At 32.3% G+C, this 27,890-nt stretch overlaps 1 pseudogene across 11 annotated transcripts in view; it reads left to right on the plus strand.

The window, feature by feature from the left end:
- Positions 1-27,890, plus strand: part of LOC118194988 (toll-like receptor Tollo pseudogene) — a 549,242-nt pseudogene that overhangs the window by 397,996 nt on the left and 123,356 nt on the right. For all 11 annotated transcript variants that reach the window (XR_015039118.1, XR_015039121.1, XR_015039127.1 and 8 more), the window contains one exon: positions 16,261-16,407. The product of XR_015039118.1 is annotated as a toll-like receptor Tollo pseudogene, transcript variant X1 (transcript). The remainder of the gene's footprint in view (positions 1-16,260; positions 16,408-27,890) is intronic.

Raw genomic sequence — 27,890 nt, forward strand, 5'->3', positions numbered from 1 at the left:
TCATTTATAACATGTGAAAAAATTACATGTAGGCGTTTCTAAACTGATTGACTTCTGAACTGAAAATGCATTTTATTTTACTTTTATTTCCTTTTCTTCAAATGTGTATTAGTTTTGGAGTACCTCTATTTCTTTCAACTTCAGGTTATTTAAAATTATTCCTAGTTAGTTTACAGTTGTTAAGGAAATCACGGTAAAATGGTAATTAAAACGTATTTTAACATTTGACACATGAACTTATATTTGTTGTTTATCTCAATCGCTTCAGCTTTAATGCAGCAGATATTGATACGTCCAGACGTAAAACATAGAAATACAGATGACAGCGATAGTAAGTAGTTCTAACTTACAAAGCTGTACAGCGTTGCTATGAAGTAAATACCCATCTGAGGGGGGGGGGAAATCGCCGGTTGTCTAAAAACAGTTATTTTATTGCCAAAAACTAGTTATGAAGCAAATGCCCATAAAGCAAAAAATAAACTGCCCCTTGTGAAAAAATTTGTATTATTTATCAACATGAGATAAACTCATTTAAATGTATTTTTTCTGTTGTAGGTATATTTTTTTAATAACGAATTTCGTTTCTTTAGTATGTCATTTTGTGCTTTTTTATGTTAGTGCTGTACGGTAATAATTCAGTTATGATCAAATTGCCTTAGAGACAGAGAACGCGCTTACGAAATAAATTACTTTTTGTAACCTTGAGATGACCTACAGGCTAAAAATTAAATGCTGTGTTGTGTAAATTTGAAAAGGAAGGAACGCTAATAAAAAATAAAAAAACCTTAAAGCACTGCACATTGATTGTGCAAGAAACAAGAATTTATGTTAAGAATTATAGCTAGTTCCAGTAAAAGAAAAGATCCGTGAAAAAGAGAAAGGGAAAAAAATTAACTCCTTCTATCTTAAATATACTCGCAGAGTGTCATTTCTTTATCTGCTTTTACAAAGCGTGCTAAAAAAATTATTTTGATGCTCACGTTCAAGCGCTGCTTTTCGGTTGTAATCTTATGACCCTCATCGTATAAAGCAGCTATTGCTCTAGACAATAGCACGTGCCGAGAAAATAACTTCTAAATAATTAAATATCTGCGGTTTTCGCGGTTCATACCTACCACAGCCATAAGGGAGTGCCTGTACCACTCGACAAGAAAACAACACCTAAATCTAAAATAAATTTCCTAGTTTTCTTTCTTCCTAGCGACCTTTCTTGGTATCTAATGGAAGGGAAGCAAATTCCTTACGACTCGAGTGCTAGATTTATTATACTTACCTCTGAATTCGGGAAGCCCAGCATAGTATAAGGAACTGATAATTTCTTTGGGAATTTATTTCTTGGGAGGAAACAGGATACCTGCAGTTTGTCCGGATTTTATATCATGTTCTGTAAATATAAACTACAGGCCTTCAGAAAGCATTTCTGTGAAGAGGTATTATAAATTCCTCGTTAAAATCTTATACCTTTTAACCTTCAAAAATATATTTATTTTATGTTATGCAAATATAAACTTTTATAAAATCTTCGTTAATTTCTTATACCTTACCTTAACCTTCAAAAATACTTATTTTTGGTTTAAATTGAGAGCTTGATGATTACAAAGCCTGGAATGTGTACACTGAAGTTTACACTCAGCATGCTGTCAGATATCAACATGTGTGATTTATTTATTTCTTACAAGTAATATTGATGATGATTTTGTTGGAGATTGCTTAAGAGCATAAACTGGCTTACTCACGACATCGCGATATATGGGATAAAAGCGAATAGAATTCTTCAACAAAAGTCTACGTGAACTGCACTTTTTTAATCCTTCTCTCTTAAAAGTTATGATTTTCTTTAATTTTGATAACTTTATAATCACATTTGCACTAGTTTCTGGAAAGTAGTAGATGATTTCCTAATTTTATGCACAAGTGTATGATTTTTTACAGAAAATCTAATGTCAGATTAGCATAGCTAACGTTGAGAAGTCCACTAGCGGGGCAAAAAAATCACTGAATTCTGGTAGGTTGACTCAGGTTCAGATGTCGATGAACGGACAGGATGCATGGGAATTTTTATGATTTTCCCCATAAGTAGCATGAATAAGAGATAATTTTCCTTAAAAGTTCCCTCACGAAAATAGCTCTTTCCATTAGCAGATAGCTGACGAATGTTTTGCCGTTATCTAAATCTAACCAGCTGTTGTTGAGATACTGTTAAAAAGGATATGTGGACTGTACTTAAATACAGTTATTTATAGAGTTAGAATTGTAGTATATAATAAATATTATTTTATAATACATATCAAAAATATTTAGCTGTGTATATTTTGCAGTCTAAGCTTTGGTAATTTTCAATTACTAATTAGTTATTTTAGTAACTCTATAATTCTTATGTATTCTTTTTCGCTTTCTGAAATAATTTTTTCCCCGCCTTAACCACTTTTTCAGATCTTTTTTATCCAACAAACAATTAAACATACACCATCATTACCGTCAGTCATTGATTAATTATTTTAAGATAATCTATAAATGCTTTCTTCCGAAAGAAAGGGAAAACCACTTACAGAATAATTTCTTTTTCATTTATTCGTTTCAGTTTAACTGACCATTTCTTGAAAAAGAGAGCAGTCTTGTAAACGGCGCCTATAAAGGTAGGGGAAAGGAAATGTTTTGTTTTTCTGTGCTGCGTTACGATTTTCTTCTCATCAAGCAGATGTTTATTTGCATATTTTTCTAATATCTGAAGCCGCAGTAACGAATTTCCATTTAAAGTGCAGCTCCTTGGTCAGTAAGGCTGGAAAAAATTTAGGAAAAGCAAAACATTTCGTTTTTATCTTTCTTTTAAAGGCATTAACATCCTAATTTGCTCCCATTTCTTCCCTCCCTAAAACATTCGAAAAACTGAACTTCACCCAACGAGTACAATTTTTATGTTTATTGACACTTTTCTTTTCCTTTTTTTCAGATCATTCATCGCTGTAATTAGGTTGTAAAATGTGCTTTGTAATTTGCTACTGCTATTGAAAAGACCATGTTTATAACTTTGTGTTCACATGCCGAGAATTCTCTAATCAAAACAGTATAAGAGTTGAAAAACTGAAGTAGTGTACACTAACATGTAACGCATAATACTAGGATTCATATTTGATAATTCGTATTCAAGATTTACCAGTTATGTATTTTATTATCATTGCACATCAAAATGTTATGTCCCCATTGGTTCAGCTATTTGTAGCATTACAGCTACTTTATGCATTATCATACAAATATTTTAAATATTTTTCTTACATGAGGTGTTTATGTGTTTTCCTAATTAATTAATATATTTCTGATAATAATAATTTCTAATAAAAAATCCATAAAGATTTAAAATAAATTAAAAAAAAAAAAAACAACAGACAGATGTAATGGAGTTAGGTTTGCTCGAAAATGAATAGCAGTAGGAGGGACTTTTTTGCTGTGTATAAATACTTTGTTCACCTTTTCACTGGAGGAACCATTGCATATATCGTCCAGAACTAATCACAATCAGAACAGCGTTAAGAATAAAATTAATATTTACTTCCTCGGCGTATATATTAAGAAATGAATTACTTTTGTGACGCATTCTTGTATGTGAATAAATACTTTTTAATTTTTTTTTTCAGTAATAACAGCGATCGTTACTGCTGATATGGTACAGCACCCTTTATCGGTAAAAGTTTGAACTAAATATTTTATTCCCTCCCTTGCCTGCAAAAAATGTCCTCTCCATATTGGTTTTCATTTTCTCCTAAACTACACTCTGTTACACGCATTCGCTCTATTTTTTACTATATTTTTTAATATTCATGAATTTTTGTATAACCTGTATTGCAAATTACTACTTTTCAAATAAAAATATATTGTCTAATTATTAATATTTTATTTACTTCATTTATTTTTTAATACCCTTTTGCACGGAAGCGTCATCCACCTGGTTCAAAATAGTAAATAACGAAGATTATGGACCTTGTGTATAAATGTTTATTGTTTAGTTTTAAATAAAATAGTGGAAGTAAATATTTCATAACCTAATGTCATCCATATAAAGCTCCTTCATTAAACTTATACATTTTAAAAAGTTTTTTAAAGACTTGAAACCTGAAGCTTGTCGCATTTACTTAGATTATAAAAAAGAGCTTAATTAAAAGATGGGAGATTATTTTCTCTATTAGTAAATTATTCTTTTTTGAACACATTCTTTTTAATAAAAAAATATACCTACTTAAGTAATAAAGAAACGACTAGGGAAAATCTAATTTTTTGAATTATATTTTCATGCAAAACTGAAAAAACATTTTTATACAATTTAATTACTTTATAAAATTTCTCCCATGGGAGCGCACATATTTTAATTTTGAAATCGCATTAACTGATGGTAAAATATTAAAGTTTATGTTAATCTAGATCCTAATCATTATTATTACTATTTGCTTTCTATTATTATTTTTGGTGGAAATAATTACTAAAAGAAGGTAGGGAAAAAAGGGAAGATTATATAAACTCTTTTAGGATTACCTTAGGATGCACCTGTCAATAAAAATATGAGTTACTTTTACTTCAGTTTTTTAGAATACTGATTATTTTGTTTTTACTGAAGTATCGCAAAAACTTAAGGAGAATTAAGCAAAATATAAAATAAGATAACTTTTATTAAAATACAATTGAATAATTGAGAATATTGCTTTGGCTTAGTACTTTAATGTTAAATATTATATTCCTTAAAATTTCATTTTACATTTGAAAAGAATTATAGCTTGGAAGTGTGAAATCGCCCTGTATGTACTTTGACAGAGAGCTTTTGATCGTAAGACTTTCTAAGGGAAATGGCTTGTATACATTTTACACATGGGGAAAAACACGAAAACGAACGTGCAGCTAGCACATTTGCCTGAAACTGAACACAGGTCGGAACTACCAGTATTCCGTGATTTTACCGCCGCTGGTGGACCTTTGGAACTTCTAAGGAAATTGGCTTTCATTTACGTCACTCAAGAGATTCCATGCCACCAGCCTATTCGGCAGAGTCGTAGCTAGGGTTTTCAGCGCCCAGGGACAACTGAAGATTTCGCGCCCCCTACTGCTTGCCAAGGATGGAAAACATTTAATTCTAAAATGTTGTAACATCAGTTTGGCGCCCCTTTGATTCTGCGCCCGGGGACAGATGCACCCTCTTGCCCCCCTCTAGCTACGCCCCTGCTATTCGGACTCCGAAGTCTCATTCAATGTCTTGAAGGCCCACCAGAAGTTGGTGCGCTCAGGTGGGTCTCCAAAAGAATTCGATCTGCAGATTGGGCCCTTTCTAGGTGATGTCATTTTTTAAAGCGTCAGAAATTTTTTTGAATGTTTTAAGTAAATTTCGTGCATTTAAAATAAGCAATTAGGAACAGTTCTTACGGGAAGCCTTTCAGGGAAAGAAATACCCAGTACCAATATCATTATCATCTCGTTCTTAGAATATATTGTCTTCGCATATTTTTCCACTTTCTATCTGTGTAATTCGTAATTAAGTAAATTATACTACAAAGACTTAAAAATTATGGCTGCTTTGTTGGGAAATTTCAAAGAAAACATTCATTAAGTACTAAAAGTTTAATATTTTCTTCAATGGGTCATTTATTCGATGGATCTTTAAATTTTTTTTATGTTTCTGAGAAACAGTTCACATTCTGTAAATAGTATTTCAATTGGTAATGTTTTACTATAATCTAAAGATTTTCATTTTGTATATTTATGATTTTATCAGAGAGGAAAGAATTGAACTTTTATTTTCCATATTTGTAAAATCAGACTTGTTTTCCAATTATAACTGCAATCGAGCCCGCTGTAAGGATCCCGGCTTATAACGAACTCCGGATAAAACAAAAAAACCTTTTGATACCTCCTAATTTCCTGTACACTTAATGTTATTTTACACTGCTATAGCGAACTTCCAAAGGTATGGAAATTGGATATAACGAACTGAACTCGGAAGTTAAGTAAAAATTAAGGCAAATTCTTCAATATATTTTGTTATTCATTTTCAGTATTTCTACATTTTTTTTTGGATAAAGAAATTATGCGTACTTATAAATATGTAATTTCTAGGGAATGATCTGAACTATGAAATTTATGCTAATTAATTTATCTTGCAAAATTATTAACTAGAAACTAGAGAAGGGAAAAAAAGCAACAAATTTAATAACTCAGCGTAATAGTAATTGTAATTAAATCTGAATATGGTTATTTTTTCTCAAATTAGGTTTATTATTCATTACTTTTGATAGATGTGACAATCCTAATACTTTTTTTATAATTTATCATTCGATTTTTACATGTTTTAATGAGATAACCTGTTTTTCTTATCGGATCGGATATAGCGAACCAAACTTCCGCTCCCTTTGAAGTTCATTATAGTATATGCTACGGGGGTAGCATTATTTATCGTTGGCCTTCAATCTAACAAGTATGCACACGCCTTTTTATTTTACACCATTCTAAATTCTTCAAAAGAGTTAACATGTGTAATTTTTTTTTTTTTTTTTCGGAAAAAATACTGAATTCCCTTAAAAAAAATTCACATCGTAACATCTTTCCTGACTTGCTGCCATTGTTTGCGCTTTAGCTTAAGTGAATGTGACTGGCGATTTTTCATCTAGTTTAAGGAGTTCCCCCGTTCATTCAGAGACAATAAACGAAGGTCAAAACGTTTCTTTAAATGTGATAAGATGAAAGAGGATGGAATAACCGCATTAAGAAAGGCTTGCTAGTGATCTGAATCAACGAAGCGTGGAATAATTTCAGGCAAAAATACCTTATTCCTTTTTTAATGGCCGCTGTTCTTTAGTTACCGCTGGTTGACCAGAAGACAAGGTTTAAATCAAAGTATTGTAATCTTCAGAGCAGGTAATACGGTTACTTTCTCTTCACACGCAACTTCATAACGCATTTTGCTAAGAAATACTTTGTTACTGGACAGATTGCAGTCACGACGCCCTACACTTAAACATAAACAGGATAATTCTTCCCTAATGTGTTTTACTTACCTCTTTGCAAAGTCTTTTCGTCAAGAGGAATAAATATGTAACAAACGTGCTATTTCTCTTCGATATTTAATTCCAGTGTTTGTTAATTCTGTCCTCATCCGCGATAACGTCAGTTCGAAATAAATGTTCCTGTCCAAGCTATCAATCTTCGTTTTGAATTTTAAACTGAACTTGATAGGTATTCATATAACAGCATGATGGTATTCTGATATAAAAGAAGGCTCAGAACTGTGTGTGTTGATCCGATAGTAGGTTATCCATCAAAGTTAATGATAATTAATGAGTTACCGTTAATGCTCTTTTGACTCCAGCATACTTTTAAGTCGAGACCTGTAATTTGAGATTTCCTTTCGTATACATAACGCTATAATTTTTGAAAATTTTCCAATAATAGAGGATTTTGAGATCCTATGTATGCTTTATATTTGCTTTTGTGATGCTCCACGTTGATTTCGGATATTCCTTGTTGAAAATTCAGAGCTATACTTCCATAGAATAAGAAATAAGATGTTGTGCGAAAAAATTACACAGTTATGTGTTAAAGCAGTAAAACGATGAAGAACTAATGTACAAAAATATATTATTAAATGATTTAAATGAAGCATTAAGAATGAATGAAATAAAGGAAATTTACATAATGTACATTAAAGACCAGAAATTAATTGAAATTTAATGTAGCTATTAAAAATAGTGCAGTTAAGGAAGGTTTTCCATCTACTAAAGTCTATAAATGTCAGTATAGCATGAAAGACTTCAGATAGATCAAATAGGCTCTAGTAGAAATTTCCTCTAATGGAAGCGAAGTATATAAGTTTTCAAAGTCATAGCAGTTGATATTTTGTATGTCAATAGACTGAATGGTATGAATTACAGAAATAGTATTATTGATAATCAGGGCTTAATTTCTAAAAGTAGAAGCTCCGGAGCTCTATGGAAGCCCGCCGGGAAAGAGGAACTAGAGTAAATAAATAAATAAAATGACTATTAAAATCATTAATAATTTAAAAATTAAATAGTCAGTGATCACATTAATCATTTAAGATGTAGAGTCATTAGGTTAATTGGAAGCAGAAAAGATGAAAAATATGCAACCGCCTTCGCTGGGAATCGAACCACGGACGTCTGGAATCCCGGCCCAGCATGCTACCGTTACACCACGAAGGCACGCTAGGGAAGTGGGAGAAATACCTTATATACGCCCCTTTTTAAAGGGCGACTAGGGTTTTAGGGGACCTAGTCGCCAAATCCTGGGTGCGAAGAATCATCATCCACAACCCTTTTAGTTCGGGCGCCACTTGTAGAGTCATTAGGTTAATTGGAAGCAGAAAAGATGGTAAATATGCAACTGCCTTCCCCGGGAATCGAACCACGGACCTCTGGAATACCGGTTCAGCATGCTACCGTTACACCACGAAGGCACGCTAGGGAAGTGGGAGAATTCATATTTATTAATTATTATTTAATTGATAATTAGTGTTTAATTAATTTATTATTTATTTATTACAGTGACTGAAAAATAAATTAAATAATTAAAATTAGATAAAATGTTAAGAGAAAAATTAAAATTTAATAAGTGATTTTTAATATAATTTTATTGCTAAAAATAAAATTTTCGAGATCAAATTTCTACTGAAATAATTATTTAGTTATATAAAAGAAGTGCCGGAGCGTTCTTTTTTAATTAGGGCTCCGGTGAGCTCCGGCTAGAATTAGAATTTATCCCAAAAACGAAGAAGTACCGGAGCTGGTCTCCGGTAGGCTCCGGCGCAATTTAAGCTCTGTTAATAATTCAGTAATAATTATGTTCTGTGTTACAAGTATTGAAGATCAATTTACAAATTTTTAAGTTGAAATGCAAAATAGTCTCGGTTGTCTTGTAATTATTGGTGCCATTTGCAATGAATTTTAGAATTTATTGTTTCATCTATAAAAGTCTATAAATGTCAGTATAGCATGAAAGACTTTAGATAGATCAAATAGGCTAGTAGAAATTTCCTCCAATGGAAGCGAAGTATATAAGTTTTCAAAGTCATAGCAGTTGATATTTTGTATGTCAATAGACTGAATGGTATGAATTAGAGAAATAGTATTATTGATAATCAGGACTTAATTTCTAAAAGTGCCGGAGCTCTATGGAAGCCCGCCAGGAAAGAGGAACTAGAGTAAATAAATAATTAAAATGACTATTAAAATCATTAATAATTTTAAAATTATTCATTTCTTTGATGCGATAACTAATTCGAAAATTAACGCATCTTTATGAAACATGTTATAAAATTTACGGTAGTAAAAGTGCATCTACATTGTTCAACAATTTTGCATTTTCTCTGCTCTTCCGGAATTGCTACTAATACTCCATTAGTTGAGTTATTAACGAGACATTAATCTATCAAAGAAGGGACTATTTTCTTTGATGCTATTTCTGAAGGTAGAATGGGCTGGTTACAGTAGTTGTTTTTGTGTTTTTCCTAGTGTCTAACTTAGTATGAGCATTTACCTTTTCCGTGTCCTAAGTTATCCATAATAAGACAAATAATCCTTCACTGCTTTTGGCATACTAAAATTATCTCATTAAATTTAATCTAACCTAACCTGTTGCAGGCATTTCCAAAATCATTCATCTATCTATACCTCAAGTTGACAGCTCGGTTTAGGGAAGTATGTGTGATTGTTATTGATTTATTTTAATCCTTTTCATTCAGTTAGACACTAGAATTGTAAAATTATCTTCTGCGTTACTGACTAATTTAATATGGCCTACCCTCTTGCAGGTATTTCGAAATTCATTCATCTATTTATCTGTACTCCCATTCGTCAGTTCTGTCTTTGGAAATCCTGGGTTATCGTTATTGATTTATCTTAATCCATTCACTCAGTTAGTGACTAGAATTGCAAAATTATCTACCAGTTCTGTTTTAGAGAATTCTGTGTTATTGTTATTGATTTATCTTAATCCATTTGTTTAAACACTAGAATTGTAAAACTGTCTGCTGCGCTGCTAACGGAAACGATTTCCCGTCAGTGATCGGAGACTTGTTTATTTATATATTTGGGAGGAAACAATGATTCATCATGAGCTATTACACCTTTCATTTGTGGCTAAAGAAAACAGAACAGAGAATCAATAGTAAAATGTAGAGTCTGAAGTTTTTCAGTAGGAGATTTTTTAAAACCAATGCAAAACGAAAATAGTTTATTAATCGAATTCCCACTGTAAATAAATCGAAAATTGTAGAACCAAAATATTTTGGTCTAATGCATAAGGAAAATGGATAGTTGAAAATAATCATAAAATTGATGGGGAAAAATTCTAGGATTTTTATCTTCATTTTCCGGTCTAAAAATTTAAAGAAAATAGTATCAGGTTTGTATATAGATTGCGTACAAACCGTTTGAAGCAGCATAACGTAAATTACCATTTCACAAATACGAAAATGCTAACGTATTAAAAATTTTATTACTTGCCAGAAAATTTTCAGAATAATAGAATTAAGATGCCCAGATGCTATTGATAAGTTTCGTACTAAAATTAAAATATTTTAAAAGCTGTATTTAAACTTACACAACTTGAATTTGTTCTTATGAAGGTATTTGTAGACATTAAACAAGTTTATTTTATATTTTTCCTATATGCCATTCTTTCAATGCCCTGACATTAGAAGCTTATTTCTAGAACTTTTTTTTTTTTTGGTTCCAGTAACGGGTTATAGTCATTTATAGGCATTGACCACTAAGCGGTGGTCTCTTTATTATAGAGGCATCTAATAGGTCGGCCACCGTTGCCTCCTATGAAAGAACGGACATATTACAGCTATGCCTTTTCCGGGATTCGGACCCGGACACTTCGGTACGGCAGTCAAAGTCACTAACCATTTTCCCATCTGGGCCGAAAAATTCTCTCATTGAGCTCTCTTCTATGATTTTTTCTAGCAAAATTCTAATTCGCGAATTTTGTGAATAAACTGAAAAAGGGTCTCGGATATTTGAAATAATAACAATAATAATTCTTAACTCTAAAAAAACTGGTTTTGATTTCGCCATTTTCATCACAAAACATCACATTTTCTTAATTTTAGCGATGATTACTCTAATCTCTCAGCGTGCTAGAGAGAGATTAGAGTCTCCTCCGCAATTACATCTGTGTCAATAAAACTTCGTTCCCTACGAAGAACGTATTTCAAGTGTAATCACTTTCTAAATAACTAAATAATTAGGAATTACGGCTTTAAGACCATGTTGTCTAGGAAGCAATCAGTCGGCTGCAAACTCTGGAAATCGGTATTAACTTACTACAAGAAGTGCCTTTAGTTGTTGGACTTTTACGCTAATAGTCTCTCCGTGATTTATAAGATGGGGTTCTCTCGAGGGCGTTTAACACCCATAAATGCCACAATGCGTGATGGGAAACATAATACTGCACTCCTTCTATCTACGCCTATAGGGGAATCTAAAGGTACTTAAACTGTTTTAGAATTTCATGAGAATGTGGTACTTCTGTTTGGTAGAAAAACATTTATGGCAAGTATTAAAAGAAATATACTTTACTCGAACCAATTCTTGTAACTTTCCGTGTATTATATTCATTGCATATTTTATTGTCTGGTAGACGTGACGCAATTCAGAATTAATATTTTCATGATACTAACTTGATTAGTTAATAGTAGAAGCTGAAATACAGACCAAAAAAAAAAAACTTTTTGGTGCAGTTAAAGACTATATATGTGTTAAGAGCTACATAATTAAATATACAATTCAATTCAGGAAATTTTCTGTGAATTCATTTCAACCTCAATAGAGCGTATATTTTAGCGAGGTGAATTATTTATCAAAATTACTTTTTTATATTATACTTTACGGGTAGAAGATATTTAAAAGTACAACATTATTTTATTTGCAAAACTTTTACTAGGTATAAGAGTTCTAGAAGAAATTTATTTCAAATTCTAATATTCCTAAAAGATTTACTTGTCTTTGACAACGGAACTTCCAGCTTACGGAATAAAAGCGGAAATCAGCTCGGAATCTATCTGTTTCAATGTTAGTACAGTTTATAAATAGGGAATTTACCTTTTTCGTACTATGTTATTTACATTAAACCAACTTTCACGTTAATTTGTATTTGACAAAGGTTAGAATTTCTACAAACGTGTAAGTTTCATTTTAAAAAAGTGCACATACTTAGACACACTAGAGTGAGCAAGGTTGGGATACCAATTTCTTCTGAAATGAAAGAGAAAAAAACTGTTGTCATTAAGTGCCAACAGACTATACTTAGTAGCAAAATGCTTCACCGCCTTTTTGGTTTTTGTGTTTGCCTCCTTTTTTTTTTTTTTTTTGAATGAAGTACATTTAACACCAGTAACTGTTTATTTCCATTCCAATTTAATCCGGTGAATGATTTTAGACTTTGGCTGTTGTTTTCTACGCATTTACTGAATGATTCCTTTTGATTATTAATTTATTAATTTTTTTAGAGAACTAAGTTGGTACATGAGAGTTTTATTATCGATTCTAAGTTCTTATCATTGCTTTTAAACAGAAGCAAGTAAGCATCGCACTAATTAGAAGTATAGAATCATAACTATTGCTTATCAACTAGAACACGACAAGAGCTAGAGCCTGTGTAACTGGTACCGCCTCACCGAGCACAGAATTTAAGATTGGTAGTAATTGTATCGGGCAGGTGCTGATTCTGGTGGAAAAAAGTTCCAAATTATACCCCCCCCCCAAAAAAAAAAATAATGCAGATTTTTTTTAATGAAACTTTCCATTTACGGTCTCATCTATAAGTCTGAAGAATCAGAGCACAATATTTGGCTCTCAAACGCTGGTCCAAATCTGTGGCTGTCTTAGGCATAGACTATGATCAAGATTATAAGTCTTAAGTAACGACATGTCAGTAGTAAGGGAACATCAGCATCAACCCGTTTTGCTGATGGAAATCATCTCACTGCCAAATTCCATCATCTTGAATTCCTAAGATTTCGTCTTCTGAGGACTTTCGGAAGCAGGTACGTGCCACAACTAAAAAGTGCTTGAGGATTTAAAAAACCATTATCATAAATGAGTTCGTTATCTGCCGATATTGAAGCGACTTCAGAAAATGGCTGAAGTCGAGGCTATACATATTAGAAAAGTTGTTTCATAAAGTTCTCCAAGTGTCTTTTTGATTGATTTAATATTGAATTTAATGTTCTAAGACCAGAAATACGTTTTATTTATTAAAATATGTGAATGTTATCACAATAATTTAAATGTAGATTGTTTTCATTGAGTTCCTAGCATAAACAGCATAAACAGATTTGTTATAGCTAACTCTCCAACTGGCATGCTGGGGTATTTTACGTGTGCCACTTTGTTTTTCACGCCAGTAGACGATACTAATGCAAGTAGAATAATTTTCCGCTTACCTACCTTTTAGTTAAATTGTTTATCACTGAAAAACCTTTGTTCTGTTTCAGTAGTTTTACTTCAATACTTTCAATAGTTTCAATAGTTTTATTTACAGAATTTCAATCGTTTTACTTTGTTTTCTAAACATATTAAATAATAGAAACTGTTTGCACATTCTATGCGCCGCATGCCTAGTCATGTGAGTACGATTTCTTTTTTTAATGCGAGAATGGCAAAAGTAACAGTTTTCATAATGTATTGCGTAGCAGAATGTGAAATGTGAACGCAGAAACACATTATGCACTAAAAACGTAGAAAACGAAAAGTTTATTTTTTGCTTATTTATTTAATCTAATCACGGATATTTAATGAGAAATAATACTTCATATTTAAAAGAATTGCTCACATGCAAAACCACCAACTGCAATGACGTCGGAGTAACTGATACCCCGAAGAAGAGGGACGTGTGTCTGATCACCCTCAAAATCGACAGAGAAGTCTACACCAAACTAAGGTTGCTTTTTTGCTCAATTTTAAATTTTACATTCCTGTGTTTACCTTCTAATTAAATTTTACACGCGTATCTGTTGGCAGTGATATCGATTTTTATAAATATCAAGAATAATTTTTTTAGCACATTCGTAATCTAAACTTTTCGTTTTCCATGTATTTGGTACTTTCTGTGTTTCCACATTTACATTTCGCATTCTATTACGTATTTATTACAGAAAATTTTTATTTTTACAATCCTTCCTCACCCTTGTGATCATCTTCCTTGTACACCCTGTATAAATGGCTTGGCTACATAACCAACTGAACATGAACTCAGTTCTTCATTTGCTGGACATTTCCTGCTACTGACAACCTGAGACATGAATACATATTTGACAGAAGAAAATTTCGAACGATATATTCCGGTCTTTTGCCACTTGAGCGGTGAGGGAGAAAAAATAATAGAAGTAAAAATTATGCTTACTTTCATTACTTTACCAGCTTTATAAGACCTAAGAAATGGAAATTATTCCCCTAGGGTATGATCTTTGGAAACAACACTTCCAAGTTATAGAGATCCTTATATGAATGCTTCACTTGCCAAATCGATTAACTCCATAAAACAAGAAATTGAGGAAAATAATAAAATAGTATACCTTATTTTTTTAAATTATTTTTAAATTACAAATTCAAAAATACGATGTAGACTGTATTGCTGCAGACACATATTTTATCTAATGACATATAGAAAGTATAAAATAGAATATCCTTCGAGTAATAATTATTACTACTAAAATTTTTTCGTGATTAAGGGAGTTAAAGGATTTGGCAAGTGAAAGAAAATTATTTATTCAAATTCAGTCTTTGAATTATTTCTCTATTACGGAAAGCTTCATTATGTAAATACATATATGATTTATTAAAAAAATTATCAAAAATGAATAATAACTATTCTGTTACATAATATTTCGAGTATAATTACTTTGTTTAAATTCATTTATCATCATTATAAATGATGTTTTCTTCATTAGCTGTATTTGAGCTCCGTCATGTCGATTTGCCCTTAAAGTTTTATAATACTCATGTTTAATAGGAGGAATGAATTCAAATAAGTCCATCATATCCTTCCTCTTTTCTCTTGTCACAATTCTACCTGTTGGATGCAATAAAGGCTGGTCTACATTTTTCAGACGTAGTGGTCTACCTGCTACACATTTTCTTATATTAATGGCATTAAATTCAGTATCTTCGTTAAAGTCACACTTGAATTGTATGAGGTGGGGTTTCAACTTTTCTAATTTTATCCAGTGCATTTTGAGCCGATTTACTGGTATCCCTGTAACTGTTACCTTTGTGATCTTGTAACCAAACAAATTTCATATATACCCATAGCAGAGGAAAAAAGAGTGCAGCTGGTTAAGTAGATTTTTATTATGATACAAATACGTTATAGTATGGAGTTAATCAGATTGGCTTCTGAAATAAATTATTTATTATTCAAATGGCTAAAAAAGTTTGTCATTCAGTGGTGTTAATACTTATTATTAGAGAAATTTGTTTTTAACTGTACAGTTCGCCACCAATCAAATGCTTTGATGCTGAAATATAATAAAATTCAAAAAATGGAGTTAATCAGTTTGGCAAGTGAAGCATCCGTATAGTGGTGAGAAAGCGAGACGTAATTAATACAATTAAGTGTTACTCAAATAATCGGCCAACTATGAAAAAGGGGTGCAATAAGTATTTACTGGAGTTTTATTTACATTTTTCATCCATAAAGAAGTCCTAAGCAGTTTGAATTGAATAGAAATGGGCGTCATGCTGCTTTCAATGGCTTAAGTGTTAAAGAAAAAAATATAAATGGCAAGAAAAATGAAATTAGCCTCCTACTGACAATAAAAATACATCATTTGGATTTTTAACGCAACAAATATGATAAGCGCTAGCTTTTTTGCAGCGTAATTTTCTTGTTATAAAATACTGACATTGCTGAAAAGGGGTTTTTTTTTTTTTTTTTTTTTTTTTTTTTTTTTTTAAATGTAACATAAATGAGCTATGTTTTTCTCTGTAAAAAAGAGGTATTTTCTTCTCGGTTTGACAAATCTTAAAACATGAAATGCATGTATTTTTCAAGAAAACTGTATCGCCAGTTTCAAAGTACTTTAATGCAAGTTTTAGCTTTCTGGTAAATAGTACGATTGGGTTTTAAATATTAAAATCAGAAAAATCGAAAAACGTTTCAATGATTCCGTATGCGTAAATGGCATTATTAATTAAATGTATGCGCTAGAAACTGGCCATATTTTTGGTTTTAATAGTTATATCTTCCCTTTTTTATTTACAGTTGAAATAAGGCATCTGAAACGGTGAGCCTCATTACCTCAGTACTGAAGCACATCTCGAGATTCTTCTAAGCATCATTGCTCTTCAATATAAAAAACGTATGCTACGCCCGAAACGCTTGGACAACTAATAGACCATAATCTCTAAGGTAAGTCTGGATGGCCCTGTTTTCTTTTTTTCCCAAGTGCTATTGAATGTTCTTTCCATATGCTTATTAAATTGAAAGTGTAGGAAAGTTAAAGTTATTCAATTTTTTAAAATTATTCTTAAACTTCGGAACTATACTTGATAGAAAATTATGAGGAGGAGAGCTGGAAAACAACTATTTTTGAAGTTTATATCCAGCAAAACATAATAACTAAAATATCAATTTAATTTTTTCCATTAATTACAGAATTATGTTGTCTAATTTAAGTAATTTTTTTTTAAAATTCATTTAATACAGAACTAAGTTTCGAATAACTGGGAAAATTGAGAGTTATCGGACAGTTATTTCTTCGCGCCTTTTTCCTTGCTCTTTCCCAACGTATTGACGTTCTGTTAAATTTTTTACTTTAGCATTTTAATGTTATATTAAATTTTTAATAACCTTAACAATATTTGAAATCCTTTATCTCTTATGCTGTTTAATTTTATCTTCCAGTGACATTCATTTCTTTGTCGAGTATTTATTTTTTATCTTTATTAGGTACTACATAAGTTTTGCACAATAATTATGGAGCAACAGTCTTGGGAACTTGTTTGGCAGATATTAGGCGTGCGTGTGCATCCTTATCATACTGTTTAGAAAATACTTCACTAAGAAAATCTGTTTCAAGCAGTTTTAACAATGAAAGCATTTATGTAAAGATGTGCATTTATCCCGCTCAGAATATTGTACATCATGTAAGACCTCGATTGAATTAAACACCGAGTTTAGAATTTAACGATATTCCATTAATTAAATTCCGATTAATTAAAATACAGTTTCTTTACTTTACAGTAAAATTTGGATCAAGTGATAATCCTTAATTTTGAATTCTAGGAGCATCCCTATTTGTATCGATACTCGAACACACTTTTTCGCCTATTGTCATCCATTCCATAACATTTTAATCAATTATGACAATTACGTTTACAAAAAAGGCCCATTTAATTTAATGCTATATATCTTATTTCACTTAAACAGCAGTTTGACTTATACAATATCAGGAGTTTCTTCAGTAATTATTGTTTTTTGATATTGTTATTAAATACTTGGCGCGGCATCCAATTCCAATAAATAGAAAACAAAATACTATAATTCGTGATATTATCCATATGTTTTATTATTTTTTTTAATTATTTTCTCATTAGGAAGTTTACGTGTCCGCTGCTTATCTTCCTGCATCCTGCTGGATATCTCAGTGATTTTCTATATATGAAATGATCTAAGCCATTTTGATTATATAAGTTGGAAATTTCTTGGGTATTCGTCTATTTAATCTTGTTGATCTCATTTATATTTGAGACCTTCAGAAAAAGATTACTGTGTTAAACCAATACTATTATTTTTCCCATTTATTTTCGCGTTTTATTATAACTGTATAAGATATTAATTTCCTTTAGACTATTTAAGAAATTATTTCTCAAACATATATTAATCCACTAACTGCCGACCGGCTTAAATTGTGGAATTCAGGCAGGCATTTATTTATAAGAGGTGCTCCTTTTGACTGCCTGTTTTCTGGTTTAATAAATTTCATGTCTCTGCTAAACCATCGTTTTTATCGGTATAATAGTTAGTGCTCCTGTTTGCTGTATCGTTGAGCTCAGGTTCGAATCCAGAAGAAGGAGGAGAGTGTCTGTGTGGCATAGGGAACTCAAAATGTACGGCGAGATGCAAGTCCAATGTTTCGTACTACTTATACCTGTATACCTGTCTGTACTGGAACATCTGCAAAAGGGAACAACGGTGCTTTGTTAAATTCTAAGGAGATTAGCAATTTTAAATCATCGTGAATATTAAATTTGTGTTTGTCATATTGCATTTTTTTCCACGAAAGTTTCCAAAAGTTCATAGGTTTCTTTCACATTGTCAGTGTAAGCTAACGTTGCTGATAAAAATTGTTTTCTCGCTATAAAGAATTAAAATTTGGTTTATTGCTTCAGCTTACTGAAACTGGAAAATAACACACGAAATAAAGTATAAATAGTGCTCTCAAACAGGAATCGCGTGAGAAAAATTCTTATAGTTGGAACTTCATTTTACGTTTACATTTAATTAAAACTCGAAAAAAAATCATACATTCTTAAAAAAAGTTTGCATAATTTAAGTAATGTCACTGAAATACTGGGTGATGATAACGAAAATCTGAGAGCATGTCTGAAATCTTCATACGCATATACGTAGAAAATGAATCTTCCTTATTCTGAGATTAAATCATTATTGACATTATTATTTACCTCATTCGCATGGAAGGTACCCACTCCGGGAAATTTTTGAAGCTACCTTATATTTGCTATAAATGCTAAGGGTAAATTTTGGAAGGAATTGTAGCATTCCCTCGGTGTAAATGGTCAGTACATCCAGCTGGCAAATTCGAAGATCCGCGTTTCGAATCTCGAAAAGGGCGTAGTTGATTTTTCATGTTTCTTGCTCCGAGAAACCTGATGGTCTCTGTACTCTTAATTTACTAATAACTTCGCACAAAACTAAATAGATTAGCCATTTAGGAAATTGCAGAGTTCACACTAAAAAGTTTCTACTTTAAAACTTGCGGGGTTCCTCCCTTTTATCTAACAGCTAAATGTGGAGGAACCTAGTGAACAGCTAAACGAATAATCGCTTTAGTTCAGGAACAGAGATGAAAACTCAAGAAGGGTTAATTGCCCATTGTTTCTCAAAATAAGAATTAAACAGGAGGTCCCTTTCTCAGAGCGTACAGCAAAGCCTTCACTTGGGCTTGAACTCAAAGTAATAATAAATAAGACTTAACTAATGCTTAACTAAAAAGATATAGCCGAAGCTATCAAAATCCTAAGTAGTTGGCCCCTAAATATCGAATAAGCTAGCGAAGCTATTAAGGGCCTGTAATACAGCCGAGTGTAATAACAGCTTGGAGTGACTTAGACAAAAGACAAACACGCGCTAGCCAGAAACTTTGAGGCTCTGTCCCGAAGTCAGTGAAACTTCCACTTAAACAGTACTCTTTCTCATTTGCATTAAAGGCGATTCTAAAAACACATTCTGGTAGGAAATAGTAAGCTGAAATTAGAATGGACAGGAAAGTAGCTTTAACTAAAATTAACCCTTAGAAACTTAGGATAAACCTTACAAACTTTTTATTCAGTTTTACTTATCAGTAGTGGCAGGTATTATAACTGTACAATTAGGTTTTTCTCGGTAACTCTTTTTTATCAGTACAACTGAAGTTTCCTGTGAAATAATGAGGACCAAGTACCCTTTTGCGTAAATATTGCATACCTTATGTTTTGATTCTTACTCGACCATTAAAGACAGATCGGGTGTTTCAAAAATGTTACGCCCCTTCTTTCTTTTCCCCGACATAGAAAATATGTGTAGGTAATGATCCTTAAAATTCGGGGAAAAGTCTGCATTGGAATTTTCTTTCTTTTAATGCTTCTCCCGCAGCAGATGTTATTCACGGTTCTGTGGTGTTCACAGAGTTATGCTTTATAAATAATAATGATAAAAAATACCTTCTGCTTAAATTATATGACTTAAATGCAGTCATTGCGATTTCTGCCCGAACATCAGTCATACGATCAGAATCTCAAAAAGGCTGATAGCAAACTGTAAATATGCTTATCACTACTGTAGATTATTTTAACAAAATAGAGCTAATTTTGTGTAGTGCTTTTCGCCTCAAAAATAGTTCTTAAGCAATGTAGCTTTTAATAGCAATATTTATTTTATTTTTTGTTTTAATACGATACATAACTTTCGAGATTCTGTTATTAATGCTCATTTGTTCGCACTTAATCTGACGGATGCATAACTCAAACATGAATCCTTTTTTTGGGAGGGGGCGGAGTATTTTTATTGTTCTGGTTTTCTAAGTTTTAAAATAAATTTTTGTTTAAAATGGGTGCAGAAAGGTTTGTTTCCTCTCCCATAACATAGCTAGAGCACTTTTAGATATTATCTACAAGATTTGAACCATAAACTCACAGATACTTCACGTGCACGCTTATTGATTGTGCTGAAGGCATAAGCAACAGAATGCCGATAGATAACGAAATTGTTAGAAATTTTGTTATGGTTGTTTGTTTAATCGGTAACATCAAAGTACGTTAAGTTTATTGGGTAAACTGATGAACGAAGAAATTTAAAAATCTCACGACTCATGATGAAAACGTCATGTTAGCTGTTTCGCAAGTTGAAATTTTTTGGTCTTTTTCAGAATTGTAAAAGCTTACGTAATTAATTATTATTATTTTTTATGGATTTTCTTCACTTTTATCTAGTATCTATGTCGGAATCTATCTGCATTCGAAATCTATTCGGAATACTGTAGACTGTACGAGTCAGCTTTCTCTTTCCGCAGATTTTTCCCTAAATAATCTTTATCTGAATGAGATCTTACTTAATAAACAATCTTACTATTTATTTTCCTAAACAGTCTTACTGAGTGAGTTCAGATTCTGACCGACACTTGTTGTCAGGACCGGCTCCACAGGCGGTGCAACGGGTAGCCGAATTTAGAGCGGCAAAAATTTTTAAATTTTGGAGGCACTGGGAGGCCGAAAGGCTAACAGCAGTCCTGTTAGCTGTTATAGGTTCCCGTACTCACCTCTTCTTTCAATAAATACTTCTAAAAAATCAAAGATTTATTATCATAAAACAAAAAATAAACGTACATTACTTGAGCGTCATCCTTTCGCTGCTTTCATTCAATGTAGCAACAAGTCAAGACTGAGGGAATAAGCCCCCTTCTTCGCTATTCGGCATATTTTGAGTTTTTTTTTTAACTTTTAGCTATTGGGAACTGCGCCTGATCCTCATCGGGGTACGTGAATAGCTATGCGCATCGTCCGAGGATCAGTTTGTTACGTAGCCGAGACATTTATGGAGAACAGAAGAAAAATGGCACAGAGGCTCTATATCTGACATGAATAGTCGAGTGGTTAAAACCACAAAACTCTGATAGTTTGTGCCGGGTTCCGTCCCAGCGACGAAGCAGGTTGTCTAGTTTTTGCACAGTTTTCCCTGTATGTACCGTCAATACAAACCAGAATTTTCCCAATGAAAACATTCTTTCGAAGCCATATATCCACAGAGTAGTCTGCTATATCAGTTAGCCGACTATTACCCATTTAAGGCTAGCCCATCAGTGGTCGAATGAATAAGCCTATCGTTGGCTTAGACTTGGATACCTTATATAAGTTACAGTACGAATCTGTCCATTTTCATCCCATTTTTGAAGGAGGATAGTTTCTCACCCTTTTTTCCTATCCCCCTTTCGACGTAAATACGCATCGTATAATGTCAATAATTGATTTCAGTTCATTGTATGCATAAATAGTGCACTCTATAATCTCTGTGCTAAGGTAAGTTTGAAACACCTAAGTTTACAGATAGACAAAAAATGAGAAAATGTTGATAAATTATTTTAAAAAATTAATTAAAAATCAAAATAAATAAAACTTACAGTATCACCTTGAAAAATGTCCTAACTCTGAAGCATTTGTTTTCTCAGTAGACTGTGCCAAGTAAGCTGGAACAATTCTCTGAAAGTCAATATACTGGCAAAAAAATAGGTAGATTTAAATCAATCTTTAAACTAAGGGTTGTGGCGCTGCCAACTGAATTTTTGCTATTGTATGAGAAAAATCTGTCAGAGACCAAACAGTGATCTTGATAAATGGGGTTCTGCTGTATAACTTCGACGTGTGAGTTCCCAAGTTTAGTAAATGGATGGTACTTCTGTTTATGGCTTAGGAAGTTATTCATGCCAAGCAGACCTTTCATCTCAAGATAATTCTTCACCGAAAGGGGTCTGTTTGCATGTATTCATTAAAATTTATTAATAGTTAGTTATCTATCAACTTCTTAGAACGCACTCGTAGTAAATAACTTTCATTTTTTCCCTGAAAGCTATTCATAGCTGACAAATAAAAGTAATTTTAGGATCCTTTCTTGTATTAATCGGTTCAATTCGCTCAAGTCCATGTGCATGCAAAAAATAGAATTTCCCCCACCCAAACTTATTTGATAGTGAATATGAAAGGTAATAAAAATGCACAACCGTAATGCTAATAATATTTGATAAAACAATATTACTACTAAAATTTAAAGTTTGTCATGTGAGTTTGTGAACCGTTACCTAAACTTTTATTGATTTAAAAGATAGTTAAAAGACGTTTTAACTTCAATCCTTCAAATCCCTGTACTTGAAGATGGATGCTATTTGGATGTAAAATCCTACCTCCCTTAGCACTAACAACACTTCTATTTGGAAGTTGTCAAATGCTACTAATAACTTTAGTTAAGACATCGCAGACTCGAAAATGGGTTTCCGTTTCAGTTTTTGTTTCATCAAAAGTCAGAAAATCGTCTGAAACAGAAAAGGTTTCATTTAGAAAGATCAGGCTACTGTTACATATGATCCAAAATCTGCTGATGACTCAAGGCTCTGCAGTCATGTCATTATCATGCTGCAAGAACTAAATTTAAATTAATGAGTCGAAACCTCTTTAAGAAGAGCCTGATGAGCTATCCTAAATTTTAATCAGCTTTGCTCTTGAGAGCGTGGCTAAGTATGTTAGGTCTTCAGTTGAGTTTGAAACCTTTTTGAAAAGATTAAATTTCATATAAACTTGAATTTTTCGCAATATTTTAAGCTTTAAATCTTCTCTGAGCATTATGGTAATTCAAGTTTAGTAATTTATCGAAGTTTCAAACGGATACGCAGATGTTTGAAGAAATATGTATGGAAATTACTTATTGAGATGCGTCAGATTAGTTCAAAGTCCGGCAGTACATCGTACCAGAACTATGTCTATTTGGAGAGAGAGAAACTCAAACCGAGGACAATTTTACTATCTATCTACATGATTTATTTTCCTTGCTTAAAAAAATTCAGCATTAATTTAAACATAATGTAATAACATTTTGTAAATATCCAAATATATCTTAAGCTTCAAAGACCCCCAAACATGTATTGCATTTAATCTTTATGCAAGTGCTGATAATGCATGGATTTAAATCTGAATCTCCCAAGGGATTAGTCATAAGCCAGCGATGTTATAGCGCTGAAAGTTTTACCGAGAGTGATCTTTTTAAACTGGCGTAATTTTGTAAATTCCATGAACCATATATGAGTAATTAATTTATACGCATGACCTTACTTTCTGAAAAAATTGGTCTGTTCTTTGCATCAATATTTCATTTGTCTTTTCTTGATTCAAACCGGTTTGGTAAGATAGCGATAAAGTAAAGGTACTGATTAATAGAATGTCAGTTTAATTAGTTCTGACTATATACTTAGGTGTCAACTAGATTCAACAGTATGTGCTTCCGAATAGTTTGCGAATAAACAGTGATAAATATACCTGTTTGTGGCTCATTAGACACGCAGCAACTGCTTATTGAGTTAAAATGCCGAGAAGTCTTACATGGTGTTGATGATGAAAAGTCTGTTTTCTTTAAGTGAGATGATCATCAAATAATAACAAAGGCCATTGACTTTTTTTAATAAAAAAAGAAATTCGCTTTCTGTTTTTAGAACCCCCTTTTTTCTTGAAGTTTACGAAAGTACTAAATCAGGAATCGCACCAGATTGGGCTTTCTACTTATGTTTACGAATTTTTATTCGTTCTGCACTTACACTGTAAACAAGTTTCTTAACACACGCTTCAGTGTGTTATTTATCTCTTATTAGAGATACAGGTACGTCTGTGAAGTATTCAAATAATTCCAGGACATGCCTAATAGCAAGATCGTGGCGATATAATAACATGAATCAAAAATATGAATAAAAGTGTTAAAAATGTTTTAAGAAAACTGTTTGTATAAAACCTACATGTTTGAAATTTGTTTCTAAAAGAACAAGCAACACAACTTCCAGGATATTAACAATTTTTCTTCCTAGAACTAATACTTCCTTTCGTTTCGCCTCTGGTTAACTAGTGGTTAAAAATCACTGAAAATTTGCAATTTCTTGTAGGATTTGAACGATTTTTATATGTTGCACATGGCAATAAGGCGTTTAAATGTTGCATTCACACATGAATAGTGTGAATGCAAATAAATTTCCTGTAGGAAGTCCCTCTAGTAAAAGCAAATGCTCCATGTGTGTTTTATGCAGAATGTGTAACAGTATATATTGTTCTTGCATAATTAATAGGAATTTTTCTCCGTCTTAACATTAATCATACATTTTAAAGATATCCTGGAAATTTAAATATTGAGTAATGCATCAATAATTACTAAGCTAGCACTGTTTGTTTTGTCCAATTTTGCCTGTATATAATACTGATCAGCTCTCCTGTACTAAAACATAAACTAAAAGGGAAGCGAAACTTTCAACATTTTTAGTAACGAAGCATAGTAAATGTCACTATAAATTTCTTTTCTTAAAATGAACTTTCTGTTCAACCGTTGGTGGTGCTCTGTAGAGTAAAAATGTCAGACAATGATAGCAGGTTCAATCTATATATCAAGAGAAAAATCAAATCTATTATGTTCCAAATGAATTCAGCATGAGACATCATAATTCCAGATTCCCATGGTACTGTGACTATCCTCAGTTTGACTCGGCTGCAAAATTGATGATATGCCTCACACTAGAAGACCCGAGTTTAACGATTTCCTTCTTAGCACAGTTTCAAATAACGTTTAACGATGACAATGTGTCGATTTCAACTTGACTGAAAAGTTAAAATTGTATATTCATAGATTACATTATGGAAACTGAACTTGCGGTTAAAGAAGATCTCAAAAATATCTGTCAGCTGCTATTTCAGGAATATAAAATGTACTTCTGGGATGAGGTAAAAAATAGTTTAGATGTTATCTCAAATTCATGAGAAATAGATGGACTTTTAATGGCCACATGACAAAAAAAAGTTTCTTTTACCCGTTCTGTTCCGCATAGAGCCGAGTTTTATAGGTATTTCACATTCACAGAGGGCATTACAGCTCTCAGTTTTATGTTCCTTAAAGTCTTTTTGAAAAGCTTTAGTTTCTGCTGTAGTCATAAGTTTATATTACAAGGAAGGGCCATAAACTCGTTTTACTTTGTCGGGGCTTAATACTTTCAGGGGCGATGTAATCTTTTACTGCGCACTTTCCTCAACGCTAAAATATGAAGCAAATCGTGCAGGTTTGGAAACTCATATTTAAGTGAAGACGTTTCAGTGTGAAAATCTGAAACGCCCCCTCGTTTTTGAAAAGTAAAAAGTAAAATCCTATCTTCATACAACTTTTTTCGGTGATTTTTCTGACATTTAATGCAACCATTTAGATGACTGTAATTCCAATTTATGTTTTTAAAAGATAACATAGCTAAGGCGTATTCTTTGCCTAATAAAATATTAAATGAATTTCATATTCTGTCATCATATATATATCTGGTAGGAACGTTATCGCGGTGTTTTGCTCCTATCTGCAATTTTTCATAAACGCTACAAATTTAGGTGATGTGTATCAAGCAAAAAATATTTCTATTTTATGTTATATGCTTGAAAATGTTCATTAATTTCTTTAATCTATTAGGAAAATGTATAATGTCACTGGAAGCATTTTTATGTTGGAGGCAAGTTGCTTGCTTATTACCATTCCTTACGTAATATGTTTATATTTCCATCCAATGTATGGAAATTTCTATAAAATAATAACTGTTGCCTCTTCCTATTCATCGATGTGCGATTTTCAAAAGTTGTCAAATTCAGCTCTCCTCTACAAACTTATTGAAAGAAAAAGAATTTGAAATATAAAATTCAGAAACGTGTGTCACTTTTCTTAAATGAATTAAAAAGGTAAGTAATTAGTCATTTATCAAAATTAGACGCCTGTCTTCTGAGGAAAACCAAAAGAGAAGAATAGTATTATGAGACTTTTTCTCAAGGTGAGCTAGAAATTACACTTAAAAGCTTACTGGGAAAAATAACAGAAGTGTCTGTTTTCTAGTTTAAATTGAAATTAGTTATAAAAATTATTGAATATCAAGTGCAAAGCATTAGTACCAACTGAAGTAATTTAAGCCCTATAATAAAACATGCTACAAGATAAAGTTATTAATCATGCAGAACCTTATATTGCGGACGTCGTCATATCGCTTACACAAAACGCTTTCTCGTGTAATTTTAGAAGCATCGGAGATACTGAATGAAGAAAAATGACATTTATTTACCATACATGTTGCACACACCGTACAAAAAGTACGAATCTGACTTTTTTCTACCCTTTCTTATTTACATTTTCTGTATTACTTTTCGTTATTGCAGAGTACGCTATAAGACAGAGGTGCCCTCTCGATATGACTATACGCAGATTACCCTCTCGATATGACTATACGCAGATTACCCTCTCGATATGGCTATACAGTCATAACCGACTGTTTTTAAAATCTACCATGCATCAAAATTTTGAAAGCGTTTTCCTCGAGGCATCTGTTCTGAAGATTCATGTTTCTGGCGCGGTGTTGACGATATGTAAATATGCGTTCTTTAGCTGTGTTCTTTTAATACTGAACACCGTTGTTATAAAAAAATTTAATATAATTGCTTAAATTTTCAATTCAAAATTTTTCACTTGATTGTTTATGTTTTTCCGCTTTAAGTCGTTTTACTGTGTATGAAGCTGTTTCTAGAGCGTATCCCGAAAAATTATTTCAGCGGGTTGCATTCTATTTTCATCTTAGGATTCACTTCCTATCCAGTATAGATTTAAATATGAGTAATTTAATCCGTCGTATTTGCAGTGGAGTTCTTTATTTTTGTACTGCATATTAATCGTCATAAATCTAAATGATGTTTCTTCTCAAAATCTAATACGCTTATCAGATAATTTCCTTATTTTTAAGTATATTTAATAATGATTAAAAAAGAAACTATTGTCCCTCCTTTTACTCATACCTGAGCATGACTGGTGATAAAATCATGCTGCCCTTTTCGCAGGAATAAGTTGATAGATTATTTTGTCCCAGCACGAGTTGGAGATGAACACTCTGTTTGTATCACGCCGCACGTTTCCAGATCACGTGCGTTTAATGAGAAATGCCATGCATTGCAACCATTAATCATGGGCCTTTATAACCGCTAACCGTCACAGGGACAGCTCGTTAAATGTTTCAACAATATTTAATTCAATTCAATGCCATTCGTCTGATGATCGAAATTGGAATTTTCCATTTGACTTCTCTTTTTTAATAATAGAAGTGGTAATGATACATGAAACTGTGAATGATGTTTATGATGCTGAAACCTAAACTCATTGTTTTGGTTAACAAATCTAAATTTTGTTTCGTGTGAACAGTTACAGATTTCTTCTAAGTCAGCTTTCCTCAGTTTTTTTTTTTTTTTTTTTTTTTTTTTTTTTAAGTCAGGTCCACTTTTACAAATTAGAATGTTCTGCAGAGCACCTCACTCTCGTCCGTCCAAAAGCAATTCCTTAGCATATGTTATTACCAGTATTCTTATACTTTT

The sequence above is a fragment of the Stegodyphus dumicola genome, chromosome X2 (genome assembly GCF_044657685.1).
Source record: "Stegodyphus dumicola isolate Sdum_Otavi_A_Nest chromosome X2, ASM4465768v1".
Taxonomy (NCBI): Eukaryota; Metazoa; Arthropoda; class Arachnida; order Araneae; family Eresidae; genus Stegodyphus; species Stegodyphus dumicola.